This window comes from Rhipicephalus microplus, chromosome 7 (genome assembly GCF_043290135.1).
Source record: "Rhipicephalus microplus isolate Deutch F79 chromosome 7, USDA_Rmic, whole genome shotgun sequence".
Lineage (NCBI taxonomy): Eukaryota > Metazoa > Arthropoda > Arachnida > Ixodida > Ixodidae > Rhipicephalus > Rhipicephalus microplus.
Window position 1 is genome coordinate 86,988,495 of NC_134706.1, and position 17,458 is coordinate 87,005,952.

General features: G+C 43.8%; 1 protein-coding gene across 4 annotated transcripts in view; it reads left to right on the plus strand.

Moving 5' to 3' along the window:
• Positions 1–543: 543 nt before the first annotated feature.
• LOC119180312 (L-lactate oxidase) overlaps positions 544–17,458 on the plus strand; it is a 53,935-nt gene continuing 37,020 nt past the window's right edge. The window contains exons 1-3 of one of the 4 annotated variants that reach the window (XM_075869421.1): positions 544–646; positions 770–869; positions 14,244–14,483. The gene's annotated coding sequence lies outside the window, so the exon portion shown is untranslated. The other 3 variants (XM_037431483.2, XM_037431479.2, XM_037431485.2) reach the window with 3 other exon arrangements.

The window sequence follows — 17,458 nt, forward strand, 5'->3', positions numbered from 1 at the left end:
ATAACCTTCATGTTACACAAGATTTCTGCCCTTGTAGCAAATGTATAAAATCTTTGCAGTCGCCAATTTGCCAAACTGTTTTTATGTAAGCGTAGTGCATATATAGCGACGGCACCTCATACTGCCTGCAAAGAAAAAAGGACAGCCACCTGTCTTTCATCACTTCCACAAAAAAAAAGTGCTCTACTGAACAAGCCCAGTGCGCAAATGAGGAAAGTTGCAAGCTATATATACGCTATACTATCGATACAATCAAGACCAGCGATACACACAGATACGTACCATTAGTTCCACTATACAACTTGCTGGTAAAATATTCACTTGGGTCTCATGAGTCAACAAACAAAATGTGCGGCTTTTTCTATGGCACTTGATGAAGGTGACCATTGTGGGGTTCCTCTGAAGCAATAAATCCAACTGGTGGCACCGGCGGTAGAAAAGGGACGTTCATATATTCTGCTCTTTTTTTTTGCGTACCGAGACTATCTGAAAACTACTGCCATAACTGCGGAAACACATCCTCACATAACTCAACCCGCGGAGGTGTTGTCGTGTTTCCGGCGCCGATATCGTACCTCGGCACACTGGTGGAAGGGGTGGTGGTGAATGAACGTTCCCCTAATACATTCTTTCTTTGCTTACACAGGTTCGTGTCGTGCGCCTGGGTCAGTGGTGCTTCGTGGCCTCAGCGTTGCTTAAATTGATGCACTTGGTCCTATTTCACTAAGCGATGCTCTTTCTCAACATTCTACTTTTTTTCGCGCATCAGACTATACCTGGAACCTGGTGCTGTGACTGAGGAACTACATCTTGGTGTCACTGACAGCGTGGATGAGTTGTGGCTCAACGCCGATATTTTACCCGGACAGGTAAGCAGGAGCGGTGGTGGGGAAAGCACATTCGCCTAATCCACCTATTTATGCCTACCAGGTTGGTAAGTTTTTGTACTTTCTTATGAGCGATGCTTCACGGCTTCCAGTGTAGATTGATTGATATGTGGGGTTTAACGTCCCAAAACCACCATATGATTATGAGAGACGCCGTAGTGGAGGGCTCCGAAAATTTTGACCACCTGGGGTTCTTTAACGTGCACCCAAATCTGAGCACACAGGCCTACAACATTTCCACCTTCATCGGAAATGCAGCCGCCGCAGCCGGGATCCGAACCGCTTCCAGTGTAGTCACCGTGGCTCAGTGCGCTGCTCATTGCTGTGTGATAAACGTGATTTTCGCTGAGCTCATCGCCACCAAACCGAGTAGGAATGAAGTGATTGTGATGCGAAGTTCATTTCTGGACCACGCATTATGGTAAGCATCTGTCATTCCATTCATGAACTCCGCCATGGTGATGGACCCATTCTGAAATAATACTAATTTGAGTTCTCTGTAATATTGGTGTTATACGCAATTAACAAAATTGGCAAAAACATTAAATAAATCAGAGTTTATTACTTCTTTCGTAGTTGACTGATTCGCACTTGTATTAGAAGGAACCAAAGGGTATGAACAATAGATTTTTTCCGTTGAAGGAATTCGAGCCCACGAAGTTAGAATTACGCGCCCGATGCTCTACCGCTTGAACTACGACCGAGGGAGCTTCCCTGTCTCCTGTTTGTAGAGTATTTTTGTGTGCCTAATATCTGGGACTGTTACCTAGCGCCACTCGTTGCCCTGACGGCGAGTGTAGATGTTCATTTTCGCCAGAGGGCATCGCGAGGCGCTTGGTCTTCGCTGGAGGTGGTGGCGTACCAATACACCATCGCATGCTACCTACGACCTCGAATCTTCTGGAACGAAGCCCTCACTATAAAACTACAAAAATGGGAATAATCTGAGGGTTTCGCTTTCTCTGTTATGCACACTCATGGAACCGACAAACAATTCGGCAATGGAAATCATAGAAGTCATTGTTTCTGGCCTCTAATTGTTGTTAAATAATTTTCACTCGACTTGAAAAGGATTAAAAAGAATATAAAATCTTGTTCCCGTTAGTGGGATGCCCTAACAGCACCCTTCTAATTGCATCTAAATGTTCTCTAATGAAGTTTGGTCTGCCAGAGGCGCTGGCTGAGATACCTAGGTATTAAACACACATATATGCCCTACATAAAAGTGCACAAAGGAGAACACTCTGTGCCGGTTGAAATGACAGAGCATCTGATGCGTAATTCGATTAATGTGTGTTCGGATCCCATTGATTCTAAGTATTGCTCAAGTTCCTCTTCATTTCATTTCTATTAAAGTGAAAGGCATTGCACTACACGTAACACACCACGATACAGTGTCCCCAATAGTTTCCCTGGCCTAATTCTCTATCGGGTTTATTTGTTGTGCATAGTATAGAAAACGACGTCCTCGGAAAATTTTCCTTTCTTCGCACTACGATGTTGTTAGTTGTTCTGGCTGGTGGGAGTCGATATACAAAGCTAAAGGCGAGAGCAGACGCAAGGCGTGGCGATGGTCCCCGTTCATCAAAAGCGAAAGGTGGGGAGAAACCTAACTAACATGCATACGTTTATTTAACCGTTTGCTTGGCCGATACACCTAGCAGCATTGGTGCTTTTGCACGGCTTCTTGCTACGGTTGAGGAAATATAAGGACTCAATTCAGCCATTCCCACACAGTTACGGTGAAAGGGCTATTTGACAAGTTTAGCGAAAAAAAGCATAATTTGTTTAAGCAGATGCGTAGGGGTATTAGAGACGGACTCCATCTCGGGTTACGTATACAGCAACTGAAGGCGTCAGTGAATATTTTCGAGTTCCAGAGTAAGAAATTAAATATATGACAAGATGACGAACCCGTCAGAGTTGACGGATAATGCCATGGGCACTACGGAAAGAATTCCATCAAATACAACCCAAACAACTGAAATTGAAACGCGATTTGTCCAGCAGTGAACTCGTCATAAGTGGCTGCAAAACGGAAAGCCCTACGGCATTGATCATGAGATTTTATGTTTTTTAGGACCAACGTCTGCATAACCGAAAGCTGCTACGCTGCACAAACGACAGCATAGAAGAATGTCTATCTTTTGCCATGGCAATACAACGCTGTTCCACTGTTTGGCTCTGAACTTGCGGACAGCTAGTCGGCCGAAAACGTCAGCAAACAACGTTTTGAAGATGGACCACGTCGTAATGTCGTTTTTGTGGTTGTTATACCACTTTTCGGCCACGTCAGCGAGGTAAAAGATGACGTTAGTCAACTTGTTCGCGTCATCCCACTTGTTGTTTGCGCTCACCAGTTCGTAGTTGGAGAACCAGTCTTCCATGTCGGTCTCATCAGCTAAAGACCTTCGGCTCTCGGAAGCGAAGAACGCCGGGGTTGCTGGAGGATGGAGTGGAAGAGCCAGGTTGCGCATTGTTGGTGGCCATGATGGGGGATAGCGTTCGGTTGCGCAGCTCCAGGTTTAGGCGACGGCGAATGGCAGCACCCAGGTTCAAGCGACGGGGAATGTCAGCACCCTCCACCAATTGAAAAAGGGTTTATTGGCGACTGTTCTGACGTTGGTCCTACGATGAAACACGATCGGGACAGTGCAACGGTCAAGCAGATGCCTGCGACGATCAGCACGAGGCGAGCGAGCGAAGCCCAGGACCCAGTACCCAAGCGGTGGCGATGTTGCTTACCAACGATGCGTTTTCTTCTTCAGAATATATATATATATATATATATATATATATATAAATATATATATATATATATATATATATATATATATATATACATATTTTTTGGCATTACTGTCTGTTAGATCTCATTATTATTGTGTTAAAACACGGAAAAACGAGCTTAGGTATACACTTCTTTCTTTTATTTCATTGAACGATGGTCTCGTACTGGCAGACTTGGTGTCATTAGGTTGTATACGAGGGACTATTAATCAGCTGCCCGCTCATAATAAGTTCACGTGCTACGTGACGCCATAAAAGAGTGTTTTCACACTCGTCGCTTGGCTTATAGGTGGCGCTGACTGTCACTCCTACTTTTAAATTCACATATGAACCCAAAAATGTGGATGGAGGGAAGGTCGCTGTGGTATCTCAGGATTCCACTTCCGGTTGCGAAAGCGTGCGGACGTGTGTATCATGAGCTCCGTTGGAGCGGCATCGGCGGCTCAGTTTAGCCGCGGTTCCAGGATTGAAATGCCCCAGGATTATGCTGTTATTTTGCCCCCTCTGCCGACTGGTTATGTGGTTCAGAACACTGTTTTTCTGCATGCGGATGTAAAAGGAAGACCTTATCACGCGGAAGACTTTCGCGAGCCACTTTTTCGACGTGTTCAGCCCACCGAGGTTCTTGCGCTCGGCGCTTATCAAATGAACCACGTGTGGGCAGTGACGTGCCGAAGCACTGAAGGTGTAAAGAAACTTTTAGCTGATCCGCAATTGACTGTGAAAGGCCTCAAATGCATGATAATCGACCCAAGCCACCGCGACGTCCGTCTGAAGCTACATTGGTTGCTCTACCACGTACGAGAAGAGGACGTACGATATGCACTGACCCCCTACGGGACGGTGCTTGACGTAGGAATGGATAAATGGCGAATTGACGGCTACACCCAGCAGAATACCATGACGAGAACCGTGACGCTACGGCTAAAGGCTAACGTTACGCTGGACGATATACATCATCAGTTACAAGTTGGAGGAGAGCTCGCACTCATTGTGGCAACCGGAAGATCGCCGCGGTGTTTGCACTGCCAGCAGATTGGCCACATTAGGAGGGACTGTCGAGTCCCGCGGTGTGACACTTGCAAGCGTTTTGGACACGCCCCTGGGAACTGCACGAAGACGTATGCAGCTGCTGCACTGAACACCGGGAGCATGGATAAATCCGAGCTCACTATGGACGAGACCGAAGCAGAAGAATCGGTGAAATCGAAAGCGGCTTGTGAAGGAAAAACACCTATTGCAGCAGGCATGACGCGATTGCAGAAAGAACCGCCAAGGTCAACTGACAGTGGGGGAGTGCAACCTATCGCGGATGCATTGGCGAAATCACAGGTGACTTCTGCGGAAAAAAACATTCAGTACAGGAGGCGTGATGAATGTGAAAGAAGCAGGACAAACAAGTGAACCTGCGTGTATGCAAGCGGCCGCAGAATCACTGACGAGCGCAAAGGAAACTGATGTTTTAAACGACGCAACCGCTGCTACAGACGAGAGTGAAACATCTACTCAAACTGTCCAGGAACCTGCCGAGGGTGGTGCCATGGAGTGGCACGACGCCGAGGAACCAGGTACGGGAGGGAAACGACCACGAGACACAACCTCAACAGAATCAAGTGACATGAGCAATCAAGAACCGCCACCGAAAGCAGCTCTCCTTCGGAGGCAACGACTGGCGGTCAAACATAATATAACAGAAGGGGAAAAGAGGACGGGAAAACCGGCCTCTTGACAACACATTATGTGTCGCCTTCTACCAAGAAGGTGCACCGGACGACTAAATAGGCGGAGTTCGGCTAAGACGGTATGGTGAGCAGCTACTTGTTTAAAAAAAAAATGAGCCTGAAGCTTAAAAGAGCAATGCGTTTTGCCAGCTTAAATGTACGCGGATTATCTTCAAGAAGGCGGCAGTACCAGTTGAGTAGGCTGTTTTCGGAGCATGACTTGGATGTGATTGCTGTGCAGGAAACTAAGATAGCGGCAGAGAAAGATACCAATCATATGACGTTGCCTTTTCGCTCAATGTATAACATCTGTGTATCCCATGCTGATGGCTTATCAGGAGGGTGTGTGCTCTTCATACGACGATCGATAGGCGTTGTGGAAAGAAGTGTAGCAAGCAGCGATAAAGGACGCTTCGTAGTGTGTGATTTTTCTTTCTTGAATTTCGGATGGCATGTCATATGCGTTTATGCTCCGAACCGAGACAGTGAAAGGAAAGTTTTCTTTGAAGAAATAAGTAACTTACTGGAATGTGTCAAATATGTAGTCCTTTTTGGTGATTTTAACTGTGTTTGTAAAAAGGAGGACCGTGCCAAGCCGGCCCAGTCATTTGATAAAAGCGCAGTGTTCTTAAATGAGATGAGTGCAGAAAATGGCCTGGAAGATGTTGGTTTATGTATGTCTAATTGCAGTGTTTAGTTTACGCACTTTCAGGGTCTAAGTCACGCACGTTTAGACAGAGCGTACATATCACTGGACCTTATTATGTGCTGTGATGAATATGTTGTTACACTAGTTTCTTTCAGCGACCACTGTATGATTAGTTTCACACTTGGCGCTAAAGACAGGACTCCTAAATTTAACTGGCACTTGTGCAAACTAAACAGCCAAATCTTGAAAGATGAATCTTATGGTAAAGATATAACCGAAGCCCTCACGAAACTCTACGGTAATCAAAAAGATGACTGGGAAACAAAGTGGGAATTTTTCAAACAAGAGGTTGAAATGAATGCAATAGAACGATCTACAAAAAATAAATTCGAGAAGAAACAGGCGGAAAGGAACCTGCGAAGGCAATTACAAGTGCTCTTGCAGGAAGAAACTGTGAAACCCGGCTACTTTACCAATGAAATAACAGATACTAAAAACAAACCGGAGATTTTAGATGAAGAAAAGTATAAAGGCGCTATAATAAGAGCTAGAAGTGAAAAACTTTGGATAGATGAGACACCCACAAAACGAGCTTTGGGTGATGAAAAAAAAATACGCACAAAGAAATGAAATCAGAGAAATAGTACGCAATGACATACTGACGAATGAAAAAGATCAGATAATGGAGGCCTTTGTGGACCATTATCGCAATCTGCTCGGAAAACGAGTACCGATGGCCACGGGTTTTTGTGATGTCTTTCTTGATACGATGCCCAAGCTTGACGACGATACACGAGAAAAATTAGGGGCTCCTATCAGCGTACAGGAAATAAAAAAAGCTATTGACGACCTAAGTACAGGCAAGACGCCCGGCCCTGATGGAATCGGGGCGGAGTTTTATAAAGTTTATAAAGAAGACGTGGCAGTTGCGCTATACGAAGTTATCGTAGAAGCATACAAAAAGAAAAAACTGCCACGCTCTTACACGCAGGCGCATACTGCCTTGATTCCGAAGACAGATGATAGCAGCAAACTTCGATCTGTAACATCATATCGACCTATCAGTCTTTTTAACACTGATTATAAAATATTCATGAAGGTTTTAGCCAGGAGAATTCAGAACATCATTGAAAAGATTGTAGGGACACACCAGACATGCGGCATAAAAGGTCGCAGCATCACCACGAACATACATATAGTAAGAAGTGTACTAGAGATTTGTGACGCCTTTGAAGAACGAATAGCAATCATGCAGATAGACCTACAGAAAGCTTTTGACCGTGTCTCCCATGAAGTATTGTTCAGTGTGTTGAAGCATGTGGGAGTTGGTGACGTAATTTTTGATGGTTTGAAGATGGCATATTCACAGTGTGTAACGCAGTTGATAGTCAATAAGCAGCTCAGTGAAGAAATTGAAATACTAAGTTCTATCAGACAGGGATGCCCGGCCTCAGCATTGTTATTCGCCATCTACCTAGAACCCTTTTGCTTATCAATCATTCAGAACTCAAGTGCGCAAGGCTTTCGGTTACAGAACACGGAGATAAAATTACTCGCATATGCTGACGATGTGGCAGTACTCTGCCAAGATAGACAAAGTATATGTGAAGTCGTTTACATGGCAAATAAATTTTGTGACATGACGGGCAGTGTAATTAACTGGCATAAAACAACTGCCTTTTGGTACGGCAATTGGGATGTGAGGCCTGAGGTATACCTTAACGTAAAATGGGAAAGCAAACCCCTGAAGTACCTCGGTGTACCCTTGGCAAGCTATCGCGACAACGCGGATTACTGAAAAGGTGAAGCAGAAACCCTCAGGCAAAAAACAAATGCCTGGGGTGGTCGGGATCAGTCTATATTCGCACGTGCAACTGTGTGCAACATGTTTTTGATATCAAAAATCTGGCATGTCATGCAAGTTATCTGTATGTCACGCGTCAATGTACAGAAGTTTCACAGGATTTTTGCTGTGTTTGTGTGGAAATCGCCGTGGGAACGTACAAGCCGGTCTAATTTATTCCAGTCCGTTAGTAATGGCGGACTCGGTTTATGTCATTTATTTATTAGACAAGTTGTCTCTCGGTTTATTTTCCTTCGCAATCAAAGAAACAAATTTCTGCAAATAGTGATAAAAGTAAGGCTGTCATCACGCATCCCAGATTTTGTTGTGTCTACAAACAGTGATATGTGCCGATATGTGTCTGGTTTTTTGAGAGACGTTATACAGTCTTTTGAGTTTTTGAAAGTGCGCTTTTCGCTGGAATATTTTTCCACTGTTAAGCGAAAAAATCTGTACAGGGATCTCCGTGATGTCTTGTTCTCAAACACCTTTGTACAGATCTATGTTCAATGGAGGACCCGGACAGGATGTTTTGAAAAGGGTCAAAAAGATGAAAGTAAAAGCAGGGGCAAAAACTTTCTTTTTTAAATTGCATTCCGGGACTCTCCCCGTAAAGCAGTGGCTAGCGGACAAGGGAATCGATGTACCATGGACAACCAATTGTTTACTTTGTAAAACACCTGAGACAATAGACCATGTGTTTATTCATTGCTGGGACGCTGTCTTTCATTGGGACATCCTTCAAAGATAATTGAAAAAAGATCTCCCCATTACAAGCCATGGCATTCGTTTTCTCTGTGTGGATGAGGACGATGGCATACCATACGACATGGTTATGTTAATTAGCCTTCACAGCATCTGGCAGACCACTATGGCTTACAGACATCTTGACCAGAACATACGTCCTGTCCGGGAGAACTTTATTGCAAATATGCGCTATATCACTGAGGTTTATAAACAAGAAGAAGAACCTCCCAGCTGGCTAACAATGTTAGAGGAATTGTGCAACCTGAAAAAATTTTAATGTGAGCACTTTGGATCAAATATTGGTCCAACTGTATTTTATCATTCATGTTTCTGTGTGAACACCTGTAAAGAAAAACAGGTAATGAAGAAAAAAAAGCTGTGGTAGCTCAGTGGTTAGAGCATCGAACGCGTTATTGGAAGGTCGTAGGTTCGATTCGTGCTCACGGCTGGTTATTTTTTCATCCACTTTTCTTTCTTCTTATTTACATTCCATTGGTTCTGTTAAAACACGGAAAAACGAGCCCTCGGGTATACACTTCTTTTCCTTATTATATATATATATATATATATATATATATATATATATATATATATATATATATATATATATATATATATATATATATATATATTGATACGCCTCTACTAATAACTGATTTTGAAGACACAAAATCCAGTTGCCATCGCCTTAAGAAACGCTGAAGAAGGTTCTCGAGTCTCGATATTTCAAGTTACTGCCACCACCACTTCACTTGCGACGCTGACACACTCGTGGACTAAACACGTCTTAGTGTCTCACTAAGATCCCTGCACTTGAAAATGTAAATACCGCAGATGTTTGTTCAACAATTCCTGTTAGTCTTTTCTTTTACAACGCACTTTTTTCTCTAAACGTTTCATTATCGTTCAGGATTTTGGTTTTCGTCGGACATTAAAGCACTGTGGGCATTTCGGCCATATAAATATTGACACAGAGGGCGTTCCTTGAAAGCACACACTTTCCTTCAATTTGTGTCAGCTGCATTTTAGACGAGCGTACATGTGTTCGGACCAAATTCATGGAAAGAAATTTGCTGTATTCGTTAGAAATACAAGTTCGTGAACGATATATTGATGCTGCTTGATTCACCTTCACTGCACTGTGTTATAGCTAACAATTATGCTTGATTTGTTTTCTCTACTTTTGGCACCGCTGTGGGTATAATTATAAGCGCACTGCTGTTGCTGACGATGAAGTGTCGAAGAAACTCGTGCAAGGCTCCCATCTCTATCATGCAGGTAGCAGGAATAGCCTTCTGTGTTCAGAAGGTTTTCATTTTTTTTTGTAGTAATGCGTGAGGTCTTCACAAATGTGTCGGTCTGCACTTGAAGCCAAAGGTGCTACGTGTATATAATGGGGCGCTGTCACTACGGCTGATGCTGCTGAGCAAAAAAAGAAAAGAGAAAAGAGATGGCCGCCTAAATGACATCAGGTGCTCCCCCCCCCCTCTTCAAGGTAAAAAAGGAAGAAAAAAAATCGATGAAAAGAACGTAATGCCGAAGCAAGGAAAGGTGTTATTAGGCGTTTTCTTCTGGGAACAATGAGAGGACGCACTGCCAAAGGGGTGTGGCAAGCGAGAATGAGCTTGTTGAAATGTTTCACCACACTCTGCCCATGAGACGGCGGTGAGAAGTAATTGCGCGGCCGTTTCAGTTCACTTTTATTTACTTTTTGTGGTAAGCTTGGGGAGGCATGCCAGCCGTTGCGCTGCACTTGCTCCGGCACGCAGCATTGCTTCGATGGCACTCAGTTAGTGTACGGCCGGTTTGGCCTTGACCGTAAACACCGTTCGGCCGCACGGCGCCCCACGAAGTGCTGAGGCGCCTGAGATTACCCAGCGCGTCTAGTTTTTGCTAACCCAGGACAAAGAAACGGACCCCGACGTGGGCCACGAAGGGGTAGGAATGGAAACGTCATTGTGACGACCCCTTGATTGCCTCACGGCACTTTCGGCCTGCGCATGAATGGGCATCTTGCGTGACCCAGCGCGACCCTTCGCATCGTTTCGGCTTACGGCCCAACCATTTGCTGTTCGCGCACCTACAAGTTGCGGACGAGAAAAGGCGGCGTCGGCTGCGGCACCGTGGGATTGCCGGTGACTTGCCGTCACTATACGGCGTGCTTCAGGTAGCTCTCGGAACTTGCGACGTACGAAAGCTTCGCCCACGTCACGGTATTTAACAGGCGCCCAGTCGGCACCTTTGTTAAATGCTGTCGAACTGGCATGCCTTTGGCTCTTTCCGCGCTACTCTTTTCAAGCTGTTTCAAGGAAACCACCGCCGTGGAAGTTATCAGAACCAGCTCGTAAGTAAAACTGCGTGCGGAGAGCGAGTGGTGTCCGTTACAGTGCACAGGGTACAGTCGTATTACTGTCCCGTCGGGAAGAAGTTGACAAGTTACCAGGGATGTTTTCCTTATGGGCGCAAATTCCAGAACGCGTAGTTTTAGGTTTAGATAGTTGCGCGCCTGTTGAGCTTGCCCTTGTCTCTATGACTTGTCTAGTTTTGTTTTATTTGTAGTATTTGGGGCGAGGGCATGAGCCCTTGCACGTGCTCGAAAGTGGCGTCCCTGTGGCAGGTTTTTTTTATTTGCCAAGTGTACAGTCCTATCACAGGACAAAACAGGCAACGTGTCGCCGAGACAGTCGCGTAAAGGCGGAACATCGAAGGAATAAGAAGCGGCCCGTGTTCCGCCAAGTGTTCTGAACCGGCATTCAGATGTTAGGCACCGTCGGCTCTGCCGAATCCTGTATTGTCGGCCTACAAAGGGTTCATTTCCGAAGTGCTTTCTTTTTGTAACAATTATGTGCATAACTATGTATCTTCTGTAGATTCTGTAAATATAAGTTTTCTCGGCTTTACTGGAACTTACTCTACAAGCGACCAGCGACTCAGTCTCCACTGTTCGCATAGCGATAGTAAGCTACTTCCTCCTACTTTGCTATACCACCTCGGGTGGTGCGTCTCAGGCGCGCCCAGTGGGGAGGGCTTTCTTCACAGCATCAAAGGAGCTTGGATTTTACTCTGCCTCAAGAAAGTAAATTCCTGTTGTGTTTTACTGTCCGAAGTCCTGGAGAACCACATAGGCAAGTCTTCAGTATTATACAATGAACGCCGACTGCACAAAACTTTGGTACAAACTACGTATTTATACAAACGAGACAGGAGGGCAATCTTCACAACATCAAAACAGCTTGAATTTTACTCTGCCTCAAGAAAGTAAATTCCTGTTGATATTTACTATCAGAAGTCCTGAAGAACCACTTAGGCTAGTATTCAGTATTATTCAATGAACACCGCCTGCACAGAACTTTGATACAAACTACGCATTTATACAAGCGAGGGAAATGAATAAGGTACCATTTTTTTCTGCTGTAAGTTTTAGAATATGTTATTTTCTGTCCCAAGAGTCAACAAAGAGTTAGCACTTTTTTCTAAGCTATTTCTTATGATGATTTTTGTGGAGTTGTCGCCAAGCGATAATCAAGCGTATGGCAGTGACTCGCCTATATAATCTGCTCTTTATAGGGTGAGTGCCAGTTGGACGTGTTGGTATAAGTTCATGACAAAATGACCGCCAAACAAGCGCCAGAAAGTTTCAGTAGCTAGCGAGCTCTCCGTCTAGTGTTGTGCTCTCCTCGCCTACCAGTACTACCTGAAAAGTGCCACGTGATTGCAAGACTGCATCCTGGGGCGACTGAACGCGCGGAGATTCTTCGCGTTTCCGGAGCCATTATCTTACCAGGACGCAGGGGTGGAAGCGGCGACGTCGAGAAGAGCCTTTCCCCCCTGCTGCTTCCGTTCGGCCGTTCACCTAATCAGCTCTTTTTTTTTTTTGCCTGCCCAGGTTGGTATCCTGCGTATGGAGGGGTGGTGCATCATGCATGGTTCCTGTCTTGATACAATAGGCGCGCCAACCCTTTCAAACCTTTCAAAGCGGCACTCTTTTTCAACGTTGCGTTTCTCACCACAGGTCAGACTAACTAAAAACCGCTGCCGGGGCCGTAGAAGCGCATACTGACGTTACTGACCGCGCGGAAAAGAAGCCGTGTGGCCACATCGATATCGTAACGACCCACAGAGGTGGCAACGTTGGAGCGTAAAGGCTGTCCATCCAATCTGCTCTCTCTTGCCTACCAAGGTCGGTAAACTTGGATGTTTTCCTAATATCACTTTCTTAACTGCCCCCGCTAAACGTGTTGCAGTGCTTCGCGAAGGGCTGTACATTAAATGTTTTAGCAAAATCAGTGCTTCAAAATGCAGTGCGAACTTACTGCTATCCTGATTTTCTGGGTCTTCGGCGGCAAATAGTTAATATTAACAAGCTACCGAGAGCTAGTTACTATTTTCAGCTACTTTTAACACTGTCTCTGTTTTTAGACAATAACTGTGGCGGAACATGCTGTTACACTTATTTCCATTAAAAAAAACTTCCAACAGTGGCACTCCTTGAAGGTCGAAGGTGAACACTTTCCTTTTTTTTAACTCCTTTCTTTACCATATCCTCTCCGCCTTTCAATTTTCCACAATACAGCCTCTCTCCACCTCCTATAAGAGAGGAAGTCGCTAACAGGACTGTTTTCGTTCCAGAAGACGCACGTTGCAGGTTAGTCGTTAACGGAACTTCAAGTTTACTTGTAGAAAACGTTAATCCGTCGGCATACAGCTGAACAGTTTGCCAAGTTCTCGTCAGTATTTTTTTACCTATATATCCTTTTTTTTCTTGAGCTGATAGCTCTATTCTTGGGGTGCTAGTGGCTCATCAGGGCACGAAGTATACGATCGACGTCAACGAGACGAGATACCTGTATCGAATATAGGAGCACATATGTAATATTTATAAAATTAGATAACCAACACCGCAACCATATTTGACATTTTGCCGACACTGCGCCTGCATAGGGTGTTTTTCTGAAGCAGTTTGGAGACCTCGCATGGCTTTGAGGTAGAATACAGGATTGAAACGCAGAATAGTGGGATTCAGTTCATGCTGGGCTGTCATTTTATAATTTGAATTATGCGGGTCGAAGCTGCTCTGGTCAATTTCTCCGAATACTATTGCATCTAAATCATCCATTTTTGTTCTCGCCGCCCCTCAGCGGTCGTCTAGTGACTAAGGTACTCGGCTGCTGACCCGCAGGTCGCGGGATTGAATCCCGGCTGTGGTGGCTGCATTTCCAATGGAGGCGAAAATGCTGTAGGCTCGTGTGAGAATATTTGGGTGCACGTTAAAGAAGTCCAGGTGATTGAAATTTCCGAAGCCCTCCACTATGACATCTCTCATAATCATATGGTGGCTTTGGGATGTTGAACCTCACAAACTAATCAATCATTCATTTGTTTACGCAGTTCCTGAAGTATATATTAACTGTCAGTACTTTGTGACGCATACCCACCCACCACGGCTCGTGCTATATGACTATGTGCCACGCGTGTATGGAGGCAAAGGTTTGACGACGTACGCAATGGCATTTTTACTTTATTTATGTCGTGACAAGAGCGTCACATTTATCTTGGCAGCGGTGCGCAAGCAATAGGCATCAGACTAATTCTTCTGCTTCTTGCAGTGGTGGCCGATTATTCAAGGACCGGCAGACAAGATTTGACAGATTCGCCACGAACTGCGACACATGTTCGGTGCCTGATACCTGCTGATGATCTACCACGTGGTGCTGCATCACAAGGGCCGATTAGGAAGACGTCACCGGCTTCAACTGTTATAAAAGGCTACCAGCTCCGCGGCCTCACAGAGTTTGGCAGTGGTGCGCAAGCAATAGGCATCAGACTAATTCTTTTGCTTCTTGCAGGTGAGCTATACCTCTAGTTTTCCCTGCATATGTTATTACAGCCAACACGTTTGTTTACCTCAGACACTAATTTTGAGACATGCATGTTCCAAAAAAGGTTCTGGTGGAGCCAGACACTGATAAATTGTATGAACTCATGTATTTTTACGTGTCCTAACTGGATGTTGACCTTAAAAAAATGTGCATTAATAATCGGTCTAAATATATTAGAGCTGGTTATCGATAAATTTAAAGAAAACATGATAAATTTTAGCCATGATTACAGGTTACCTAAATACCCGTTTACCATAGCATCTGCTTGTAGAAGAGATTTTGTTGTGAAAAATATATTTGTATCATCAGCATGCATGATCATGTCATGAGAACCTGGTAGTTTGGTTGTATCATTGATATGTATTAGAAACAATAGTGGTCCTTGTATTGAGCCTTGAGGTACTCCGCAAGTGACAGTTAGTTGGTTAGATGTAATGTCGTTCACCCGTACGTACTGCATTCTATGACTAATCTTGCACTAAGTTGAGTGTATTACCAGACATGCCGTAGTAATTTAAGTTCTGCGAGAAGATTTTGTGTTGTACGCAGTCAAATGCCTTTCGAAAATCTAAGAACAGACCAAAGGTGTAAAGCTTGTGTTTTATGTTTTCGATTATTTTATCTTTAACAACAAGGAGCGCTTGCTCTGTGGACTTTTTTTTCAGAAAACCGTACGCGCAAACAGATATTATGTTGTGTTTGGTTGAAAAAAACTCAAGCCTGCAATTTATGTATACTTCAAATAATTTCGGAAATACTAGCAACACAGAAATTGGTCTGTAGTTTGACATGTCCATTCTGTTACCACCTTTGTATATTAGACAGACTTTGTCAATTTTTAGGGCATTAGGAAACACACCTGTAGTAAACGTTAGGTTAACAAGGTAAGCCAATACGTTAGAAATGAAAAGCACAACGAACTTAATGGGAACTGATCTTCAATCGTCGTGATCTGGTGATACATCATTTTTTAACCTGTTAATGAAAGTCACTATTTCCTGAGGGGATGTGGGTGACAAAAACAAAGACTTTGATGAAGAACTAGTGACGTGGTTGAATGCGTTGTCAAAGCGAATCGCCGAGTCGTTTACCAACGTTGACAAAGTACTAGTTGACAGCAAAGGCTAAGTCGAAATCGGACAACATTCTTCAGCACTAATCTTATTCAGCACATTACTATCTTTCTTGTTAGATTAGTTACTTCTCTCCATACTTTCCTACTGTCGCTTTTCATTCTCGTGAATCGCTCGATAAAATAATTTGTTTTTGCTGTATTTATTTTTTTATTCAGTTGATTTCGGTATTTTTCATACTCTTTTAAAGAACTGGGTTCCCGGTTCCGTATAAAAGAATGGTACATCTTGTTTTTAGTGCGAATTTTTTTGAGAAAGTCTTTATTTATCCAAGGCTTTCTAATCTTTGTCTGTTTAATCTTCTGTTGATTAGCGGGAAAGCATTGTTACAGGCGTCTGAGCACTTAGAAATAAATTTTGAGCACGCCAAATTTACGTCACCGATATTGCATATGCTATTCTAACTTATATTCTGAACAAGAAATTGAAATTTGTTTAAATTATCTTCATTTATTTCTCGCGTTAGGTAACTATCAACTGTAACATTATGTTCTCGCACTCTTTTGATTAAGCAAAAAATAATTCACATTGTGATAAAGCAAAACCAAATCCTCATTATATATTACTTGGGTGAATGCTTGTAACATAGACATCTAAAAGAGTGGCGGTGTGAACAGTAATTCTAGTTTTTAAAGTAATGAGATTGTAACATGCTAAAAATGAAATAACACTGCAAAAATCGTGAGTGCTCGGATTGTGATGCAATAGATTTATGCTAACGTCCCGCAAGAGCACAAATGTAACAATGGTAGTATTTTTTTTCAAGCAATGTTTCAAGAAAATTCAGAAACTGTCACTTATTTCAAGTCGTGGTCTATAAATTACCGCTACAATCGCATCAGACAGTGATATAGTCAAACATTCAACACAGTGAGTCACTATTAAGCAGTCCTCGAGTACAGAGTGCAAGTAGCGGCATTTGACATAAGCAGCAAGGCCTCCACCTCTTCCGCTAGGACGGAGGAAACCGTTATATGCGTAGTTATTGAAATGAAGGTGGTCGTTATGTGTGAGAAGCCAAGTCTCAGAAAACGCCAATATATCAAATTCTGTTGTTACTGACGTAAAAAATTATCGAGTTGATCGCGTTTGTTTTTCATGCTTCTTACATTCAAGTGGATAAGAAATAGTTCCTGGTGGTGGTTTCGGAATTAATCGTTGAAAGACTCACGGTTGTGCAGAAAACAGGTCGGTATTTCGACCATTTCCATGATTGTTTGAGCCAAAAATGATGCAGATATTGTGATATTTTGCACAAATCCCCCCATAGGCAAATTTGATGGTATTCAATGATTCATTCCTTCTGTCAAAAATCCTCCCTCCGCTCGTCCATAGGAAATTCCAAAACAATTCTTTCTTGCGGGCGATTGTGGCTCCCAGTAGTTGCTTATTAGCACGAGTTAAATGCTCGTTAACGTAGACGTGATCAGATCCAGGAAATCCTAGCATCACATTTGCGATACGATATTTCCTAGCTTTCGCATGAACCACCTGCAGCTTATCGCGTCGCACGAAGCGAATGATACTGTCGCTCTCGCCCGTGACTCGTGTTGGTATTTTGTGGCATGTGTCAATATTGTTACAAGTAACTTCTTTAATAATCTATTTACAACGCACAGAACTCGACGAGGAAGATGACGTCAGTCCAGCATCAAACAAATACTCACTTCGTCCTCCTCTTTCATGCAGCCGCGTTGAGCGGCTGTTATGTACCGTAACCCCCGGCGATAGAAGCACCATCCCGGTGCTAAATCAACGCGGATGATGTCGAAGGGGGGTAACAGGGCTTTAGCCGAGCCACGTGAACGG